Below are 23,315 nucleotides of genomic sequence, written 5' to 3' on the forward strand. Positions count from 1 at the left end.
CATATCGTCGCGTAGGACTTACTGAAGTTACATTAGACAATGCTCAACATAACAGATCATTAGTATAAGGAATTTCTATCTTCTCACCAATATTCACAGAAGGCTCAGAATGATTATAATAAGGCATATTAAACAGTTCTTCATTAACATGTATGATATTTGTACAGAACCGAACTAGACAAAAAATTAATGTAGTTTTCTAGCAACGACAAAGATGAAACTCATAAAAACCGCAAACAGTAGGACGAAAACAAATAAAAATAATGTAAACACATGAGTGAATTAGATCAACAATATGTAAATATAACAGGAAAAGTTTAACTATGAATTAGTAAATACGTATTTCTAAGCGGGATCTATGACGACAAAACGTGAATTTACTCTAATGCCTGTAAGTTGGCAGAGTAAGCATAGCAGAAACCAGTGTACGTACCCTAACGGGTCAGTTCCTGACGGCAGTGTATTGACTTTTCCTCGTCAAAGGTCCTCCATACATGTATGCACATATGCTGTGAAGAGCGACTAACGGTTGAACGAATACACACTCACGTCGCCACTAAAACGAACCATAACAACTAAAGTTTGAGTTTACGTTTGATAATATTTTTTACAAAAATTCAGTAATATCTGATTTGAATTTTAAGTGATGTTCATGACACCTAATGACACATAGCAAAAGCAGCAAGCCTGTCGGAGATGCGATATTCAAAGCACTGCCCTACTTCTGTGGCCTACGGTGGGATAGCTGTCGTACCGCTTCCTCTGTTCGTGACTCATCTCATGTCTCTCGATCCTGCACCGTCAGGACGCAAGTGGCGCTTTCTGTCTCTATAATGACCCCAGCAATGAAACAAATTTATACACGAAGATTTCTGTCTTCTGGGTTGTTGCGCCCTGATGACGGAGGCAGTATGACCTCTGAAACGTTGGTAAACATCGACCAGACTACACAGCGCAACAACCCAGAAGACAGAAATCTTCATACTCACCGCTGTGAAAACCTCAAATCTTACATAATGCCTACTGATTAAGTTACAAATATACGCGTTAGTTTGTCACTGTACAAAGTAAAATAAACTCTTGCGTTAGGTGGGACCGTCTCAGAACACAGAAACCATATGAGGATTCACAAGATATCAAGACACCGTCTACTGATCAGAAACATTAACAGAAAAATCGACTTGTTACGTCGCAGTATAAAACAGCATGAACGTCGTGATAAACTTAATCAAAGGCCGCGCAGTGTTCGTGAAGCAAGATGATATTGACTACGCAACTGCTCCGATATTAAGTTTGTTTGTATTGCCGCTACAGAGAGGCTTCAAATTAACATGCCTGGAAAATCAATTTCCTTTACTGACATGGTCTTTGCACTTTGCGATGAAAGTTTCTGCTGCGGAAATGAAAAATATTTTTTTAATAAATTCGGGGGGTGGGGGGGTTTACCTTCCACAAATAGGAGGCTTCTTATTCTGCGAATTGACGCGTTTATTTATAGTTGTTACATGCTAATGGCCAATAGTAGTTCTTTGTGGTACTGGACCGATGCCATGTGCTGTACAACAGCAAATCAAGTTAAATTTAAACGTTTACAGACAGGCAGACTACAACGGTAATCCCAAAACTTATTTATTTGCGTCATAGAAACCTTGTGTTCTAACGAAATCAAAATCAAAATTAAAATCCACAGATACGAAAAGTCAAAGGCAGTCACAAGAAAATCTTTTCGTGCTGTTAATGAGAAAAACTAAAAATACCTTTACTTTCTGATTTGTCTTCTTCTTTTTAATGCTTTCCTTTTGAGTCCTTCGCAAATTAAATATTTCTGATATAAACAGAACCATCTGTTGATGATTATTACAATCCTCTTATTTTATTATAAATTAAATCGTTTCCTATTTTTTTTATAAAGAACTAAAAACTTCCATCATTTATGATACTGTGTTTGTACACAACAGAAAAAATGTTCCAATTACTTCTTTCTGAATGTGACGATTTCATTCATTTGATAAAACGTTAAATACATTACTTAATTTTAATAAACGTCCTTTTACAAAATTGACATGATTAATTTGATACGTCTGTGTAAAAAGAAAAAAATGTTCGGTATATTTTTTTCTAAAACTTCTCACTTTCCTCACGTAACCAAGCATGAACTTTTCTTTGTTTCATTCCAGCAGATGGCAATATTCAACGTCATTAAATACGAAGACGACTGTCAACTGACATGTTGCCCTGACAATGGAGGCATAAGCTCCTCTGAAACGTCGGTCAATATCTACAATACTGTACGAAACAACATTTCAGAAGACAGAAATCTTCACTCTGCTTCGTTATAATCTGAAATCACACTAATTTACTGCCGTAGGACTATGCTTAATGCATCTTATCGTGGTTTTCTTCAATACCACAAGGCATATGATGGTAGGCTTGTATGATGACACGCCATGGATATTTTCTTTCTCGTATTTTATAATTCATATTTCACAAATCATTCGACGTTGGTATTTACCAGCGAGTCCACACGGCGTCAGACCGCAAAACAACAACATCGATATTTTCACTGTCGTGCGAAGTTTAGTCAAACAGCTGCTTCTATAGTCGATAAAGTGGAAACGTTTCAGGAAGAGAAAAATAAAGAACTAAGAGAAGGTAGAATGACTGACAAGGGAGTGGAGAGGCACCAGAAAATTGCTCCATAATCATTTCGTTAATAAAACAACAAAAAAGGAACATTTTACTTAATAACAGTAATAACAACCTCCAATGCAGCGGTCATGATAATCTTCACCACGTCTCACTGAAAGTTTCAGCACATAAAAGTACAGAGCCGCTCGGCAACCGTTTCTGTCCTTAACTGTCGCCTCAGCACGGTCTCTGTGTTTCAGCGTCGGATCACAGGGTCTTCTGGTTGCAATGTGCATGTGTGTCCGTACTTTATCTTTCTCAGTCACCTACATTTACTTCAGTTAGAAACTCTTCCGGTCTAAGAAGGATCCTTGCATGGAATCGCTCTAATATGTTTACACAAAGAGTGTTTGAAGGAACTGCTGTAACATTACAGGGTTATGAACCTCCTTTGTTAACAGGCCTAAAAACTCCATCTAGGGTTCTGTAGACCTTACCTCAGGCTTGTTATTTATACCATAAATATGTTTTGTAAGTGTTTTTTATAAAACGTATGAAGTTCGATTTGAGCTGCATAAAACAGAGGTCACGTGCTGCGACGATTGAAGTAACATTAAACTAGTCAGACAACGTTTAGTGCAAACTTTCAAAACCAAATTTTATCTACATCCAGTGTAGCTTGTAAGTTAAAAACAATCATTCGGACTAAAGGGTGGAGGGACATACAATCTCTATTGAACGTTTATTTTATGTTTATTGTACAAAAAACGTGTGAAACATACATATTCGATTAGACACCTAGTGGACCCCGAGCCGTAATGGACGGCGAAAATAAATATTCCAAACACAGCGGAGTATCGAATCCCGGTCTTCCAACCCGCAATCAGTCACGTTATTGACCGAATTGTCCCGGCTATGATCTGCCACGTAAGTCAAGATAAATTCAAAATTTTATCTCAAAACGTATTATGGCGTCTATTTCCACTTTTATTAATTAAAAAACTAAAGTCAACCCAATTTTATTACTCAAAAGTTCCTAGTAGTTGATACAGAATCGTTATTACACCACGAACCAACCAATCAATCAATGCCTGTTATGAACGTTCGCGCATATTATTTCGTCGCCTTGCCTACATGGTTCGATAAGCGTACACTCGATTTATATTAACGGTATCCCGCTTGGCTCAATGGGGAAGTACTTTGTTTAGCAGTCAAATTTGTTACGCCCATTTACACATCGTAGAAAACAAAGCTGTGAAAACTTTTCACATCAGAAGGCCTTACTGATAAGTGCGGAGCCATTAAGGGCTGCACAAAGGTTTCCCTATAATAATGCATCGGTTCATTTCTCACTCGCCATTCATTGACCGTTTCTCTCTTCTTTCAAAGTCCACGTTCATTCCATAATCTGCATTATATAAAATCTAGTAGGACGTTTGCTTTGATTGATGTTTGTTTGCGCTCAAATAGGCCCAAATGTTCTCAATAATGACACTAGGAGGAAAGATATTGTGTATTACAAGTGCTGCTACCATTAGACAGCTTTCAGAAGCGCTTCTAATATGACGATAAAAACGCTAAAATAACTTAACGTGGTTGATATATTCCATTGTTGTTCTACGCTGAAGAGGATAGGGAAAGAATACAAAACGGAGGGAACGAGGTAAATATATGAAAAGGATAAGACAGAAAGGGGTCAGAAGCTAGAGGTAGGAGATAAAGCATTCTCCGTTGAATTTCAACGGGCCTTTCGAACTAGTGTTGATTATAATATCAATATACAATATCCAAAAACAGATATGTATCTGCAATTTTAAGTACATAAGAGGCCAACAAGGTGGAACAAAACTGCGAAGGAACGTTTGGAAGATGTGTACGCTGCAGCGGGGGAAGTTTCTCTGTGCGAGTGTGGAAGTGGACAAGGCATTAATCATGATTCAGATGAGCTGTATCAGATTAAGATTAATCAGTTATCCACGAATTAAGCTGACAATTAATATTGATTATCCCATGGCCAACAAAGTAATATACTTAATTAAGAATCACTGCCTGGACATAAATGTCATACGAGTCTCAAAACTTGAAGGATACAATTAACATTGCTAGAATTAATCTATAATCCATGTCATGATTTATACAGTGTGGATGTTGAAATAACTAACTTCGAAGAGATGGCATCTGGATCCTATTCTGAAATAGTTTAATCCAATCCACACCCTGGCATACAATTTATTTAAGATCTGTTTAACGTTGTATTCCCATCTACATCTAGGTCTCTCAAGTCGTCTCTTCACATTAGGTTTTCAATAAAAATTCTGCACGAGATCTTACCCAAGCTTCAGAGGATACATGTCCCGCCATTTAATATTTCTTAACTTAATCACCCTGTAGTGGTTGCTTAAGGGTACAAATTACTCGTATGCTACATTTACAAATGTTACAATTGCGTACCTTTTGAACAATATTCACGCGGAGGAGTCATGGACCTTTTTTTCAGAATCGCCTTTAAACTTTATTGTTTAAATCTTGTTTTCCGCCATTGTCCTCGCATGTTAAATGTATTACTACTTTAGTAACCGCTAAGGAATGACGAATTTATATACATATATGATGAAACCAGTACTCTGAATTTACCTTCTGATAAGGCAACCTCAGAAACGTAAACCTGTCAATAATTTTATAAGATCTTGGCTAATACGACAAATAATAACTAATGGATTGACAGATTTGTTTAGAGGAAGAACTTAAATTACATTTAAAATGATTTGATATACCGTGACACGTGTGCAGAACAAATATATTGTTCATAGACAATTACTATTTCAATAACAGCATTAGCGATTACATTTTGGGCGCAATAAAATTGTTTAAAATGAAGGTACGCAGGACGGAGACAAACATAATATTGATTGTTGGACATATTAATCAGGGTTGAACTAGTACGCCCAATGTGAATAGACTACACGCGTCACACAGGAGTAGGAGAAGTTGCCGCATCGATACGGCGATTATTTCTGTTACATGTCTGCATGAATATTGTAACATGTATACATGATGTCGGCTACTGTCATTTCGACCGTTCAAATATTTAATTTTCGATACTGCCGAACAAAATTTAATTAAAATTGGTTGGATCTATACTTTAAAAACTGCCGGCAAAATGTAATTTTAGTTCGTGTCTGTATAATATGTATTTGTTAATTCCACTTCGTTATGTGTGGGTATGCAAATCAGCGCTACGCATTTCAAGTAAGTCAACTTGGCATAATGGCATATCCATCAGTCTTTCCAGTAAACAGCTGACATATGCAACGCTGTGATGTCCGAGTGGATATTCGCTCCTTCTCATGTACCATTGCTCTTTCGTATGTACGCATAGGAAATGGACCATGTGATCTCGTCGATACACGTTTCCGACATTATGCAACCTAGTACTAAGTTGGAGATCGCGTATTGTCTGATTTATCATATTTATTTTAACGTGGGGCTTGACCGCTCTAACACTGGAATCCAATCCTATTTAACTCACAAATGTCAGTTATTCCTGCGTTATGTTGTCCTGTGTGTGTACAAGTCTACAGATGGGCAGAACCACGTTCAAGGAGTCTTGCCAAATGTGTAAAATGAATCACAATCCGTAAAAATTCACAGGAACAAAGAACGACTCATTGACTAGTGATTCCGAAGCAATCTAATTATTCTCGCTGCGTTTCATTGGCTTGCTGTTCACTTCTTACCTCATAAATCCAAGTTGCGACTTCGCTACTGTTGAGTGCAGTGGTGAAAGGCAACGGTTATTGGACGACTTCCAAGAAACACCTGTTGGCACGGTACTTGTTGCAGCAGCAACCTTCCACAGGCTCTACAACACACAGTATAACCGCCCAGTCAGTCTATTACCATGTAAAATAACGCGAGAAATAAATCTGCCTGGCAATCATAATGAAAGTCTTGAGATTAATCAGATCATGTGCGCGTGATCTGCGACTCTTCAAAAATTATTTTCAATTTAGTGATTTTAAGGCGAAGATTGCTTAATAAATAATACTTAACATTCAGTCCATATCATAAAGAAAACTAAACGAGCCTCAGGTGCAAAGATCAGGGGGGTAATTTTGTTTAATTAAATAATCATTGTTTAGTCTGAGAATTATACAAAAGCGCATACAGTTACCATTTGACCTAAAAGGGATAAGCTGCTCATCTTTCAACAAATACTTCGTGGAAGTTACTACATACCGCTATATCTGTATGTAATCATACATTTTCAGAAGATATTCTGGGGCATAGACTTTAAAATCTGACTCAATTCTTTAACAAAATATATATTCCGGAGCTATGGAAATGTGTACCGATATCCTAAGCTGCTAGAATAAAATCTCAAGGCACCCTTTAATTTAGAGTACACGCACTTTTTGAAAGAGTTATTTCCTATGCTGTAAACCTCATTAACCCTGATTTTCGTTTAATGAAGATGAAACAAGTTTTTCAAAAGCAATTCACAAATTCATATATCGTTAGGGGCTAGAAATTGTTTGTTTTTTATTAATATTCATCTACTGAAAATTCTTAAAATAAAAACCCTAGATCTCATGTGATCTTTATTTAATATCCTAACAATATTTTTACATAATAAACGGATTTTTCAGAAATTATATAATGTTAGATTTGAGTTTAAAAGAAATACGGTTTGTAAAATAAACCGAAGTAAATTTATCTACACCTTTCAGTGTAAATCTCAATACTAACTCCATGAAGTCCTTGTGATGTTTACAGTCGCTCAGCTGGTAAATAAATCGTCAACTTTTAATGGATTCATTACTTTTATCCAAAGGGGACGCAAAATAGTGACCAGAACAGTTGTACTGCAACACTGTTTTGTTTTCAAAATTGCCGTTTTTAGTTGTCAGTGATAGTGAGGTCCAGAGAGGTTGTAGAAATGCATATAACAATAAACGTGTAGCCTCGAGAAGTATTTTATTTCGATGTTATTATAATGTATGTATTTAAATGCGTTCATGCAGCACCACAATACAGTTGGAGGAATTCGTTGGAATCACTTTCCCAGTGCTGATATGCTGCAAAGCCTCGTAAAAATAAATATTTTAAAAGGAGTCGGAGCCAAAGAAATTCGCATGTGCATCTCTACAAAGTCACACTTGGTAAGATGAGAAATAACAGGGTCAATAAGTTCACAACTTATGTTTCTGTCTTGATTCTTCTGGTAATCTGAAATGTGTTCCGAATTCGCAACAGTGACAACGCAGCCTAAAAATTAGAATTTTCTTACATTATCTTACGTACACTTATCAGCCTATATAAAATAACAGTGACTGTAAAGTAACTGGTTAATTACTAATAGTAACTAAATACAAGGTTTAATAAAAGGTGTGCAATTTATTGACTGTCTGAGCGAGGGTTTAGTTTCTCAATAAGGACACTGCTTCATGGACTTTGTCAGGTTAGGTTCATCGCCGTGTTCGCAAGGACCCTTTACCATTTCCGATCTTGAGCCAGATGAATACACTCTCCACTCTATTTCCGTTAGATCTATCTTAATTTTAACCTCCCTATATCCCGTGAACGGTCTCTTCATTAGGCTTTCCAACCAAAATTTAGCAAGCATTTCTCATCTCCCTGCTAATTTAAAAATATTTCTGATTGATAAAGTAAAGAAATCGTATAAATTAGGTATGGATATAGGTTTTAAGCAATCAATCCCAATTCATCATTTATCTGATCGCCTCAATAATATTTACTGAAGGTACAAATTATGAAATTCGTAGTTTACTTTTCTCCAGCCTGCTGCTACTTTCTTCCTCGTCTGAGATAATTTTTAAATCAATTTTAATCGAAATAGCCTAGTATGGGTTTAACATTGAAAGGCGAAAGAAGAGGAAACAATGGTCAAATAAAGTTATGCTGTGAGCAAAGCGAAAATATGGCTGTTCAATAATATCGTGCACAGGTACGGAAATTCATGCGAAGTAAACTAGGATTCAGCTTCCTAACACATTTTCAAATAATGATCTTGCAAAAAATATCCACAATATTCCACACACGTCGAAATCGACTTTTGTTCATCAGCAGTGAGTGCGTGTGAGAGTGCCTTCATTCAAGTGTTGAAATCACGAACAATAGCTCCAAAGTATAACAAACAGCGCGTCGGATAATTCCGTACAGCGACACAGCCATTGCTTGTATTATCCAGTTCGATTTTTTAATGGTACCGACAGAGTATAATGACGTTTCGTTAGTTGGTTAAAATCTCATCATGCTAAAGAGATTCTAACACAAATAGGATTACACTCGAGAGAACTATATTTGTCCGTCTATTCACTACTAATTAGCAATAATGAAACAATGTGGCCCAATCAGGATTGTAGCGTATTGTTCTTCTTCATAGAAGATGCCCTAAAGCACCAGGGGACAAAGGTTTTTGCAAAAGAGCTTAAGGGATTACAAGTAATATGCTGGTGTATAGGGCAGTTATTTAAGGCTTAGAAGAAGCAGGATCTATCTCTCAACGGAATGGCCAAAAATATTTTATTCTGTTTAAATCGGGAAACTTCTTGACAATTTGCATTGAAAGCAAGATATTTTTAAAAAGTGTCCCAATACTGAGTTTACTTTGTCAAAACATTATGAACTGCGTTTCATTACTTACTTAAGGCACCATTTTGGAACGACATTTTTAGACTATTTATTTAGCGGTAAAAGATCCTATCAGTTAAATGTATTCTTCCTTCACAGAGCAGGCCTTCATACACAGGACAACAAACAAGTAGAAAACCATCCACGACCTAGTTGGATTCAAATCCACTATCCCAATGCTCTAGCCTTAATGCAACCACTCAGCCGCGATGTTCTGTGTGCGGTAATGTGGTATTTGCGGGAGACAACGAAACATTCTTAACTTTCGCAAGTGGAAACCAATCACGAGAAACTTGTTCAGAATAATTAACCACGGGTTTCGACCTAGGGACTAGATGCAAGCAAGAATAAAATAAATAAAAATGTCTCTCTAGCAATGAATGTCAATAACTTCAGCTGTTTTGAAAATAATGAATAAACTTCTTTCATCGACATGATAAAAGAAGCAAGTCATTTATAAAAAAGGAAACGCAGCACAGCAATATCTGAAAGATATCCAGGAAGGATAATATTTCGTCGTGGAATGCATTTTTATTTGTCGTTCAACGGAAGGAAGGCAGATATTGATCCTAAGAGGGGAGAGACAAATACAGTACTTCATTCAGCTACGGTCCCCTCCCTTCAGAGCATATCACCGTAGACTGACCAGCTCTAGGTATTGTTTACATTTATTTTTTTCCCCGAATTGAAAACGTTGTAAATAAAAGTTACAGATCTGTACATGAGTTCTACCTAAGTTTCGAGAACCTATTTTTACCACGAACCGTCTTTGAGGATTTAAATTTCGATTTGACGTAAATAATGGATTATAATTGGCTGTCATACATCACAATTAAATTTCCAAGCAATTTTAGTATGTATTCCAATACCAAATTGTATCGAATTTGAACAATTCAGAGACAAGGAATGTGGACGGGCAGATGAGACTTTCTCAACAACGTCAATTTTGTACACGATGTGCAGAAACTGCAAAACAAAAATGATTACTACCCCTGTAATTTAACTGCAGTTTTCAATGTTTACTGCGGGTATTATGTTCTTTGTACATAACAGATAATAAATAATATGAAACATTGGCACATCTCCATAACAAATTATGTACCGGAAACAATATTTTAACAAATTATGGACTCAAGAGAAGGTGCATCGAAAGAAGGAGACCCTTATAACTAGTTAATACCAACGTATATTTGGGGTGGAAATGTAATAGGGCATGTAAATACAGATTTTACGTGTCCATAGAACTGTCTGGTTAACACCTGACGGCTGAAAGAGCTGGGGAAGGCTTCCACAACACATGGACCTTTACACTGCTTCTAATCAATATGGAGAGTCTCGAAATAGCTGTAACGTACGAGAACTTGCCACTAAACAGAATTAATCATAAAAGTACTATAAATGCAAAAGGCTTGATGTATTTTGTTTCTTCCTTAGTTTCTTTAACGATAAATCTTTCATAAATGCACCATTTATTATTGCAGAAGATAATAACATAGTGTAGAGATGTTCTATTTTTGTGAAACCACTACCAATAATAACTGCTGCTATAATTATCACTAATTTGTGCACCCAGATTTGAAATATTAGCTTATTGTTATACTTTATCTAATTACTGAAATAAATTCAATCACGAATAATAATATGATATTAACAATTATTTTATTTTTAATTTTCATATTTAATTCTGCATAATCATTCTTCTACTGAAAGCCTAATGGCGCACTTGGCAAAGCCTTATCATAAATTACAAATTCGTAAAGAAATTAAAGACAGGAATTGTGTTTCTTACAGGATATTCTCTCCGAAAAGGACAAGAAATACATAAAAATACATTTTATGACATTGGTTTTCTTCATACGACTTCGTGCCACAGAATTAAAGACCATCAAACACTAAAACAAATTTAATGCTGGGCCAGTTGATTCCAGTCCACAGCCTCACACCCCAATCTAAGATGCATTTTAATATTATCCTCTCTTCAACGCCTAGGTCTCCCATGTGGTCTCTGTCTTTCAGATTTTCTGACTGAAGTTTTGTACGTAGCTCTCGCGTGTGCTACAAGCCCTTCCCATATAATCCTCCTTGATGTAATCACCCAAAAATATTTTGTAAAGAATACTTCTCACTAACATTCTCCAATTTCCTGTTATTCTCTCACTCTTGCATTGCATACAAATAGTCTCCACTATCTACGATTACGAAAGTCCTCTGGAGAGGTACGGCCTGTTATAGAATAATGTTATTTGTATTTGTGGTGAACGCGCGCGAGTTTTCGAGATCATCACATTCCGTCTGCATTTCGATTGTGACTCTCTATATTGTTCATTCGGCATCGCACGAAGTTGTAACTTTCCGCGCGCTGAAGGACTGACATAAATCCGAAATTCTATTCGCTTCCTGAACACGCATTGCTACCGTAAATAAAACCTCCGGTCGTATATACAAGGCCCCTAATTCAAATTCCGTCCAGACATATCGTGTTTTATTTATGATTTACATGTAGCTACAACTGAGACGCAAAAGTGACCTCAATTTGTCAAGCTCCGAACGTCAAAAGCTTAAATCTATTTTCGATACACTACGTTTGCACTGAATAAAACTGAATTCGGGGAGTGTTGTAACTTATTGTAGTCTATAATCCCGATATTATTTTGGAGCGGATGAATAAAACGAAGGGAATTCAAAATAATCGGCTGTGGTAGTCATTTTAATCAATTCCCCATTAAGAATGACTCAAACGAAAATGTGTGTTAAGAAAGCAGGCCAGTGAAATTATATGCTTCCTGATTCATCCCCTTCAGCGCTTAAAGAATTGGCCGATTTTCACGAAACTTGGCATTAACGTTATGACATTGGAGACAACCCCAACCTCGTACAATTAAAATCCTGTATTGTAGCATTCTGTTGTGTTAATCATGTAATTATTATGCTAATATTCTGCCACTTTTAATTCCCTAAAATCGGCAATGAAAAATTAGTTTGTAAGATGGCAGCGACACTAGCTCTGCCTAATACATGGCTCCAAAATCATGCATGATGATAATAATTTACATATACGCAACTTCTGTTAAGGTATTTTCTGTGCAACGTAAAGCAACAACATGGAAGCCGTTTGAACATTTTATTTTGACAGTGATAACTCATGAACCATTGGAACCATTTAAAATTTGGTTTTGCGACAGATGATAAACATGCATGAAATACTGCAAGTCAATAATAAACTTTGTGGTTATGCGAGGCCTTGAGTCAATATCAAACAAATTTAACAGAGAATCTGTGTGTAAGTAAAGTGTTTCCAAACAAATCTTAATTATATGAAAGCCAATTTTGGTGTTTGCGTGATTGTTTGCTTACGATCCCATTGGACGCTGATCTATTTTCATAATTCCACAGTATACTGCACTACCTTTTGTTTATTTCTTTCGTGCCCTTATCTGTTTCCGTCCTTTCTCCCGTATTCCTTTCCAATCCCTGTTAATTATTCGAGAATTATCATGGCAAATAACAACAATTAAAACTTTCTGCCGTTGTACGTACTTCGTTTTTCCACAGATTTCAGCACGTTGTCATTTTTAGTAAGTGATAAATTCTTTTGTCCACATAAAATGTAACGTACGCCATGCGCAGAGATAACAGATGCACACAGTAAAATAAACTTGTCCAAATCCGTGATGTAAGCTACCTAATTTCTTGGTGATATATATGAAACACTCTTCATGAACCAAGTTTGTTGCTCGAAAAATGAGTCATCTGATTGCAATGGGGTTTATTAACACGCAACCAACAGCCATTAATAAATTATAAAGAACATTGTAAGCTGAAGTAATTGGCAAAATTTTTTAGAGTACAGTCATTCGACCAAACAGGTTAGCAAACGCAGTAACGCTTCTGTCGTGACTCCGAGACACACTAGCTTCCGTCCAGACTGAAATTCTGGGCGAATTATCTCAATAACTCCATTCAAATAATAAGATAAATTACGCCTGCATTAAGTTAAACATGCATGAACTTACTAATTAGATGCTTCATCCCATTTGTAAGTGAACAGAGTACCAGGTAAATAAGATGATACACACCGCAATTTAATATTTTGATACAGTTAGGGCTACATATTGAAACTATTAAGTAACCCCATGAAGCAAAGGCCTTCTTGAGAAGCTAATATTCGTTCAGCTAGTCAAGGAATTACTCTGTTTTATGGAATACGAAGGCTCATTACCGTTCGTAATAGCACACCATTGATGTTTATCTTGAGACATGAATCCATTTCATATTCTCACGGCCTAGGCCTATTCTTCTGTCTACGATTGCGTCTGCAAAGTATTATTTTCCTTTCAGGCTTTTCGACTAAACCGTGCATTAAAAATTGGCAAATCTCCTGCTCGGAGGACGAGAAAACTGTCCCTGGTTTGTAAGCAGAATATTCACACCTGTAGAAGTGTTGTAACAAGGCCTAATTAAATTTACGTAATTATTGAAAGGGGTAATGTGAGGATAGAATTTGCGTGTGTATAACACATAAATATAACTTTGTCTTTATTTCTAGATTATAATATTGGGAGTGCAGTTGTTTATTGTATTATAACTGTTCTTTTAAATGTTATATAGCTTAAACAGTTTGTAAGATTAATTCATTAGCACACTGTATTTATTGTAACGTAACTTGTTCCTAACACTAAAATTCAACACTTTAGTGACTTATATCTGTAGACTGCATATAATCTATTAGGGCTATGTTGTTAAAGCCAAAAAGCGTATTGACATTATGTAATGCTTCGTATAACTAACAACTAAGGATATTAAATTATTATTATTAAAATGTATATTTACTCGTATGTTAGTTGATGCGGTGAATTTTACTACAAATTTGCTGTCCTCACGAATTCCGAACACCTTCCGAGTTGTACATACATCACTCAGGCAAATATGTTATTATGGAATGGCCGCTGCTTTTCTAAGTCTGCCACTCGATGTCATAAACACGTTACATGACCACAATAACATCACCGGCCACCTGCCTCTTTGTAAGGCTGAATTACTTCTCCAGCTTTACCCTCTATATGATGGTGGTGGTGGTGATAGCTACAACCCTCAACAAAACCAAGCCTGCGCACCGCTTTATCGGCACCTTTCCTTCCCTTCAATTCCGCGGGGTCAGGCCCCACTGCTCGGTTTTATACGAAATACATTTACTTGAAAGTAAAACAGCGAAAATTACTATCAAACAAGTTCTTTTTAACGGTCTTATAGATTCGTCATATAGAAGACACTTGTTTGCTACTTGGCATATTTAACGACGCTGTGTCAATTGCAAATATTAGATTTGCACCTCAGACGTAAAGATTTACAATTCATAGTAAATGGGGAAAAAAAACGACTTTCTTGGAAGAACTTAGGATGTCGATATTGCTTCAGGTTTTGAATACGCGTGCCGAGACTAGCAATAAATGTGAATAAATAATGTTATAATTTAGTACAAATCCCATTGTGTGAAGTTTTTTCGATTATAACCTCGAACTTCTTGGTCAATGTTGGTCTTTGACCCTGAAGCTGGGGACAGCATGTTCCTCCGATCAGGCCAGTTTCTAAATCGGAAAATGGGACAAAATACAATAGGAAAGAAGTAGTTGACCAAAACACTGAAGGCAATCCCCATACTTTCACCAGCTTACAGAAGTTAAACTTGGTTAAAGAAGAACAAAAATGTTATATATAAGATCTGAAGCCTTCACAGCGACTGAATGCAATGAAGTCTTCTCCGGCGATCAGCCGCGCGAGATTCGGGTTAGTTTTTAACGTTTCGGAGAGAATCCCTGCTTCCATCGTCAGGAAATAATGGCGACTTCGCTCCGTTCTTCACGACTGGTCGCCAAGCACAAACTCATTTCGATAAGAATTTTAGCAAAAATTCAAGCAGTTTCTCCCAAACGGTGTATTATAGAGAAAAATATAAGACCTAAACGGGCATTGAAAGTTAGAGGCAGAAATGGTTAACCAACTTGAACACAATAGAAAACGTCAGGCAAGAAACTTTCGCTTCGGATACAGAGGTGTAGAGAGATTATTCAGAAGATGGCTATAAATTTGAAAGTTGCGCCTAGTTCATGGATGAAATTACTCAAAGCAGGGTACAAACGTACAATGTGTGACCACGGCCATGATCCTTGGATGTAATGAACAGTTCAGCATCTAACTATTGCTTAAGAAATACCCTGTACCTTGAGTCGATACTGCCCACCTGCTTCAGTTACGAACGAATAAACGTAAATCGATTTTCATGCAGGACCACTAAAAGAATAAGACAAGTGTGTCTTTTATAAACTGTTGTGTTTGTTTGTGTTCATGCTGAGCACATAAAAACAAATCCATTTTTCTGACTGATAGGTTAACACAGGAAATATGTATTCGAACTCAGTCCACTTGTCCAACTTTATCAATACTTTCATGCTTTAGGTCGTGTATTCTTAACAGCAAAAATCTTTTAGATTTGATCTAAAAAAAATGGGTTCTCTATCTTTTTAAATCTTAGGGCCGCATTTACCTTTGCTTATCAACTCGTGAGCAGCACGGTTATAAATTAGAAAAATGTATTAACACTTCATGGTGACGTATTAAAAATGCTACTAGTTTACAATTACAAACCGGTTTAATGCTTTTCTTCAACAAAATTATTTATTAATGGGATATTTTACGTTGCTTTCCCTTGAGTAATATTTCAATGCTAAATTTAGTTCCTGTTATTTTTCATGTGCGAGACATGTCTTACTTTTTGATTTGACGTTTTTCATTAAGTTGTACTGTTATGCATGGTGATAGTTACTGTAAAATACTGACGATGTCAAAAAGTGTTTTCTTATATGAGACAAATTAACTATTTCTCCTCAAAAATAGTAACACAAAATTATAGATAATGTAGGCGAGCCGCAGAAAGTACATCAGCGGACCACGTACGGCATTTCATTTCCTACGTAAATATTTAATGTTAACACGTCAGTTTATGCGATTATCATATATTACAGGAAAGAGGAAAGGTAAATTTATACCTGTGATTAGATTAAGGACCACACCATAAAGACATGCGATAATGGAGGGGAAAACAGTGCCTTGTAAACACTCGACTGGAGACTGGTCTCTGCCAAGAATCAAATTGTCGTTGCCCACCCGTAGACTAGTCAGTATAAGTGACAGAACTACCCCAACTTGATTAACATTATTATTCTTAATAATTAGTAAATAAATAAAGAAGACAATTCTGAAAAATAAATATGCTCCAATGTAATTTACTGAGCCAATGTGGAAGGATCAGATGACACAATCAAGACTATTCGCTATCAAAAAGCCGAAATTTTCGAATGACGGAAACTTTCATTGTTTTGCCATATTTACGGTTCGTCAAAGAAGTGGTGTTTTGATTATTATGTGTAGAATATTGGGAAAAACCACGAGTCTTTCGCGGAAGGAAAATGCCAGATAAATGCTGTTTTGTTCAGAACGTCTGATAGTCCTATTGCCTTATCTTCAAAATCACTTCGGATATGACTAATTTTGATGACGTTTTTTTGAAATTTCTCAAAGGGGTACCCCTTTTAGAAATTTCAAAAAATGTCGAAATTTGTCGTTTTGGACGATTTGCCAACTTTTTTGATTTTTTAAAATTTCGACATTTTTGAAATTTCTCAAAGGGGTATCCCTTTGAGAAATTTCAAAAAATGTCGAAATTTTATAAAAATCAAAAAACGTCGGAAATCGTCCAAAACGACAAATTTCGACATTTTTTGAAATTTCTCAAAGGGATACCCCTTTGAGAAATTTCAAAAAATGTCGAAATTTTAAAAAAATCAAAAAACGTCGGAAATCGTCCAAAACGACAAATTTCGACATTTTAAAAAATCAAAAAACGTCAAAAAATCGTCCAAAACGACAAATTTCGACATTTTTTGAAATTTCTCAAAGGGGTATCCCTTTGCGAAATTTCAAAAAATGTCGAAATTTTAAAAAAATCAAAAAACGTCGGAAATCGTCCAAAACGACAAATTTCGACATTTTAAAAAATTAAAAAACGTCAAAAAATCGTCCAAAACGACAAATTTCGACATTTTTTGAAATTTCTCAAAGGGGTACGATTTCCGACGTTTTTTGATTTTTTAAAATTTCGACATTTTTTGAAATTTCTCAAAGGGTTACCCCTTTGAGGAATTTAAAAAAATGTCGAAATTTGTCGTTTTGGACGATTTTCGACGTTTTTTGATTTTTTTAAAATTTCGACATTTTTTGAAATTTCGCAAAGGGGTACCCCTTTGAGAAATTTCAAATAATGTCGAAATGTGTCGTTTTGGACGATTTCCGACGTTTTTTGATTTTTTAAAATTTCGACATTTTTTGAAATTTGTCGTTTTGGACGATTTCCGACGTTTTTTGATTTTTTTAAAATTTCGACATTTTTTGAAATTTCTCAAAGGGGAACCCCTTTGAGAAATTTCAAGAAATGTCGAAATTTGTCGTTTTGGACGATTTCCGACGTTTTTTGATTTTTTAAAATTTCGACATTTTTTGAAATTTCTCAAAGATGTTAATTATAGTAATAATATTTTGATATTTCAATATTTAATTAAATATTTTATTGTGATTAGACGGTTAAAATAAACAATTGTAATCATCACAATATGACGCAACAATATCATCTCATGGGTGACTACAGTAAAAGTTATCAGATGATTTTCAGCACTCCTATTTTACTCGAAATTCAAATCGAATTATAAAAGTTGTCGTTTTAAAAATCTATTTTAAAATTTTGCTACCAACAAACATATTTTTCGTGTGATTTTCCCAAGTTCTTTCAGGAAAATGCAAGGATACTATCTTTCATATCGCGACCAGCAATCATACTTAATTTATGGTTTATATTAATCAAATTAACTGTGATAATCAAAGTGTGATACGAATTAAAATATTTATAGCTGACATTAACAACAAGTACTGTCATTGTTTAACGAAATTCATCACATAGCTGTCGCGTGAAAGGTAAATTAGCTGAAAATGATGTACTTTATATGTGTCAAGGCAATGCTTGACTGTTTCGCTAGGGGCGAACTTCATCCCTCGCATCAACTCCTGCAAGGGATGAGAACGAACATTGCGGAAATACAGCTCAGTCAGGTCATTCATTGGTCGCTGGGGTATCTATTCTAGTTTATTTAAAATGATCATCAAATCATTCAAAACTAATTAACTCCGAGGAGCGGAGTCCATCTCGAGACGATAACTGTCACTCAGCTGGACAAGAAGTACCCCGTATTTTATGGGACCCGAATGTGCAATATCGTGCTGACAAGATTCCGCCACTGCAAAATATTTTTACACAGAAAAACCGAGTCCACCCCTAACCTATTTCTATAAGAGACATTTGAATATTATATTCTCTATACCAGTGGGTTTTCATATTTTTTAAACTTAAAATTTGAATCCGCTTCTCATTTCTTACAGTTCTGAATAGTCACCAGATTCGAAATTGATCGAGTTAAGGAGATTTAAATGGACATTGCATGTGGTAAACCCTTAACATTTCCATTAAAAATTAATCATACCAACTCACCATGCAATTCGAATTTTACATACGTCATTTAACGAATGTAAGCCGTCCGTCTTAGGATAACATTGCATAGCATATACATTTAAACAACTGGTCGCAAATTCTTAACACAGAGGACGCAATTTTATAAGCGGTATAATACGTTACTGCTCTTAATGTCAACAGGAAAATGTGAATATCATATAACCTGCAGAGTGCTCCAGTTTTTGTCTGAAGTTGTAGGACCGTTGCACTGCGCACAGAGGGTAATATACCCTGAGTAAAGCAGAAGTAAGCACGTACCATGCAGCTTTCTCAAGATGGGTCTACACGGTGCCAGCGAACATACTATTTCAGTATTCGTGAATATAAAACGAGTTTGCGAGCAAGCACTCTCTTGCTCGCACCTGTTCGCCGAGGGAGCGGTGCACCGAAAGGAATTACTACCGCTCTCACTTCCCTTCACTTTTTCTACAAATATTTACGTTTTAAAGTTGTTTTCGCTTAACTCTCTGTTATACTCTAAGGAAAGGCACAGGCTGTCTAACAATACGGTGGTGTTGAGATTATTTTGACCCACAAGAAAACATGTAACAGGAGAGTGGAGAAAATTATATCAGGAGCTTCAAAAATAGTATACTACTCAAAATGCGATTAATATGATAATTTCAATGAGGCTGAGATGGGTTGGACATACTGCCACGAAGGGGGAAGAAAGCATACTGGATCTTAACCAAAAAAAATTTTGTCGACCTAGGTGATGATGGTTAGAAGAAATAAATTGTGAGGATGAGGACTTGATTTATATGGATTAGGACAGGATTCAGTGACGAGCTTTTGCAAAAATGGTATTAGATATTTTTATGGCGTAAATATCGTGTCACAAAAAACATTTACGAGGTCTACACATTATCTTTAATTACAAAACATAAACAAAAACTTAACGAGATTTGAATATTAATATTATAATAGTTTATACAAACATAAAAGCGACCTCACACAGGCCTATATACACACAACTTTAATTTTATGGTTTCATGTACAGATAATAATGGACTATATTTTAGTTTTATACCACACGTAAAAAGTCCAAGTTCCTTCATGAAATTAAAAAAACACAGTAAAGTAGCCGACAATTTTTAAAACCGTGGAATACTGTATTGTTCACGCCTCACTTAACAATGCACATCGGAAGGCTTTGTAGCTCCTTATATGTCAACGCTTTCACCGTGTTGCCTTAGCTCCATTATTGCGCAAAATGTCTACTAAACTTATCGATTGCGTTTGGTGCGCTTGTCCGTGCATCGGGGGCTCTCCACCCCTAATGAATAGGGGAAACCGCAGATGCTGGCTCTTGTTCCGAAGAAATCGTGTGAGAGTTTCGTATCTTTGTCTTACTGTTCCCACGACTGTGCGCGTGCGTGGTCTCCTCATGGCACTTCACACTTTTAACAACGATCTAATTACGTCGGAGGAACTAGCGATTCGGCATATTATCTTAACTTCATGTCTTTACAACTATGATTTATAATACGTCAACAGGAAAGCCCGGAATAGAATAGAATTTATTTACATTCTATAGATCTTTCATAGGCCCAAGCCGAGGATGTGGAACATGTCAGAGCACAGATACAATACTTGTTTCTAATACAAATATAAATTACATATTTATGACAGTAATTATCTAGAACATATCAGTTTCTGGTTTGTGTTGAAAATGTTAATTCATTCAGTGAAAACTTAGATACAATAAGGAAAAACTAAAAAAGGTTTATTATAGGCTGGTCTAGCAATAACATAGAAAATATCACAGAATGTCACTGCCATTCAGTTCAACTACATAAAAATGTATAAAACTATAATTTAATTTGGTTTTAAGTTTATGAAACTTGTTGTCTTTCATTATTAGAAAGACACAATGTAGGGGTGTTTTTAGTCCTAAAGAAAATATGTTCATCTAAGAGAATGGAAGTAACAAGAGACTGAATAAAATTACACAATGTAAAACCAAGTAATTTGTGCTCTTCGCCACATGTTATTAGAACAACCACACAAAGATGGGTGTGATGGGTGGGAATGTAGCATACACAGGAACAATGAGAAACATATACAAAATTTTAGTCAGAATACCCAATGAAAGGAAAAGCCCACTCAGAAGATACAGATGGGAAGATAATATTAAAATGCATTCCATGAAACATTGAGACTGAATTCATTTAACTCAGGACAGGAAACAGTAGCTGGCTTTTGTGCATGTGGCAATGATCTTTCATATTCCATGAAAGAGAGGGAATTCCTTGACCAGATCAGCAACTATTTCCTTCTCAAGGACTCTGTTCCATGGTGTTAGTTGATTAATTAGTTATCAAATAAACCTTATACAAAGCACAGTATATCCATGTCATACTAAAAGACCTTCTAAATTAACCATAAATGTTCAATGTAAATTAATTAGCTGAACAGTTATCTTACAGTAATGACATAACACATACCTTTAGTACAGGAACTGCTTAGTTAGTCTATCGAAGCAGAGAAATTCCTACATGATCCATTCTCATTCAGGATTTCTGCACAATTTGGAATTGAAATTCATTCCTTGATGCTGCAGTAAGCCTGCCAACAAAATGTATAAAGTGTATCAAACTATAGGCAAATGGATTAGTGCAGAGGCATGGAAGTGACAAATCTTCCTGAGTGCCTCATTTTCAATCTGATGTTAGTAAGATCCTTGTAGAGGAGAGATAGACTTTCTGGAGGCTCTTTGTCAATTGTGATAATGGCCACTTTTTTTTTTATTACTGATGCAACCATAAACTGTCAACAAACAGTACCAATCACATATAGTTTTACTCACAAGAAACAATCCATCCATTATTTTTTTCTATAAAAACAGACAAATAAAAAATTCTCTTGGAAGTTTATTTCTAATAATATTAAAGATGTGAATACCCTCTGACTTTTCTAAAGAATATACAGGTAGCCCTCGATTTACTGGCGCAAATGGAGGGCTACCTGTATTCCACAATTAGCATTCAATATGACACCAATTCTCTATTAAAGCAAATCTTCAAGCAGAGGTGAATAAAATAAATCAGAGCATTTTAGAGAAGATGCAGCTTACTACCGTTGTAGAAGCCAAAGGGTCCACAGTAGGTATTTCCAGTGTAGGGGAAGCAGTAGTAAATGAAAAACAGGTACTATGGAAAACATAAAATAGTAAAAAAAACATATCCCACTTTCATTGTCATATCAACATGGCAACATCACCATTTTTTACTACTGATGATAATGTAAAGAGTGTAACACCATAACAGTTCATTATAGGTAAAAATATTCAACACTTGAAATCAGAACCACATGTTTTGCAGCAACTTCACGCTCTACGTTTCTCTATTTTCTGCCAAATAACCGAGTTCTGTGGTCCCACAATTATGGAACACTCTGCAAAATGTTGCATGATAAAATAGAGGAGTGCAAACCATTCACCTGTGACGTTCAATCATATTTAGGTTAAATAAGTTATGAAACATCTTATATATACTCTAATATTAATACTGCAAATTTAAGTTCATCAAAGTAGAAAACAGACAGATGAGTACAATTTCAAATATTAATTAGGTTTCACAAATGCAAAGGTCTGAACTCAGAAATATTAAGGAGTTACACTAAGTCCACTGCCATACAGCACACATTATTATGATTATTTATACTAAATTACAATAACCTCTAAAAGGATTGAGTCTTTTCTAAACTCCAGGGATTCCACACCTTCATTCCCTATTTCATTAGGGCGCTGATAATTTTGATCACAGTAATGTATTATGCTTTAATTCCAGTATATAACTTCATGAATGGTTATAATACGTAACTACGATACGTTTGAATTTTCCACCGGCAAGAATACCGGAAGTTTATGGGCCATATCATAAAGGAATTTGCGTCACTGTTGATTATGGTGAGCGAAAATTGAACTATATTGCTCATAAGAAAATCTTTGACATTAACAAAATGTTTTCATTGTTTATTTAATACTGATGTGAAATTTTATCGAAGAAAGCTGAAAACCATTAATGTAACTAGTATGAGCTAAAAAGGTCAGTTTATGCAACTTTTTACCAAGTATTTGAGATACGCTCAAAACCCTATTTACAGTATACTTACGCGAGGTGTTGGAAACAGTGGCCAATTAAAATTGAAATTATTCAACTTTTTCTGAAAATTCTGGAATTTTAAATTTACGGAAAATCGAGTTACTCGTTCTCAAGTTGGTTCATGCACACGGTGAAAGACGATCATACGTCTCAGCACTGCATGAACAAATCTTCCTTACTCTCATCATGAAATAAGCCTAGGTTATTGTAACTCTGAACTGTACGTCAGGGCAGGAAATGAATCGCAGATGATCTAATAGTTGCAAATAACAGATGGAGCAGCTGACGATGACCTACTCGAGCTGAAGTATCGC

The 23,315-nt window shown here is 35.7% G+C and overlaps 1 protein-coding gene across 5 annotated transcripts in view; it reads right to left on the bottom strand.

Moving 5' to 3' along the window:
- The window catches only part of LOC110833260 (GTP-binding protein Rhes), a 54,239-nt gene extending 31,031 nt beyond the window's left edge, over positions 1 to 23,208 (bottom strand). For 2 of the 5 annotated variants that reach the window (XM_087350274.1, XM_087350273.1), the window contains exons 1-3: positions 14,113 to 14,370; positions 6,366 to 6,490; positions 434 to 556 (exon numbers count right to left, since the gene is read on the bottom strand). The gene's annotated coding sequence lies outside the window, so the exon portion shown is untranslated. Of the gene's footprint in view, positions 1 to 433; positions 557 to 6,365; positions 6,491 to 14,112; positions 14,371 to 21,342; positions 21,464 to 23,011 lie in introns of those variants that run through there. The other 3 variants (XM_022071067.2, XM_022071066.2, XM_022071069.2) reach the window with 2 other exon arrangements.
- Positions 23,209 to 23,315: the final 107 nt, after the last annotated feature.

The sequence above is a fragment of the Zootermopsis nevadensis genome, unplaced genomic scaffold, assembly GCF_977971745.1.
Source record: "Zootermopsis nevadensis isolate Lab colony 2312 unplaced genomic scaffold, Znev_1.0 Znev_ptg000017l, whole genome shotgun sequence".
Lineage (NCBI taxonomy): Eukaryota > Metazoa > Arthropoda > Insecta > Blattodea > Termopsidae > Zootermopsis > Zootermopsis nevadensis.